The sequence below is a fragment of the Penaeus monodon genome, chromosome 31, assembly GCF_015228065.2.
Source record: "Penaeus monodon isolate SGIC_2016 chromosome 31, NSTDA_Pmon_1, whole genome shotgun sequence".
Classification (NCBI taxonomy): Eukaryota; Metazoa; Arthropoda; class Malacostraca; order Decapoda; family Penaeidae; genus Penaeus; species Penaeus monodon.
This window is the reverse complement of record NC_051416.1, coordinates 29,409,992-29,410,247: the sequence shown is the minus strand read 5'-3', so window position 1 is coordinate 29,410,247 and position 256 is coordinate 29,409,992.

The window sequence follows — 256 nt, the reverse complement described above, 5'->3', positions numbered from 1 at the left end:
AAAGTTAATTATCTAATAAATGAATAGAAAATAAAAAAGATTCAGATAGAAAAAAGAAGGATAAAAAATTTAATTTAAACAAAAAATCTATACACAAAAAGAAAAAAATAAAAAAGAAAAACAATAAAATAAACATATAAATACACCCAGCAAACAAATACTCAGCACAGACAAACAAACGAAAACAACAACAGCAAACCCAAACCCCCGCGATCACCCCCTTTAAACGATCATTCCCCCACCGCTCCCCCCGACG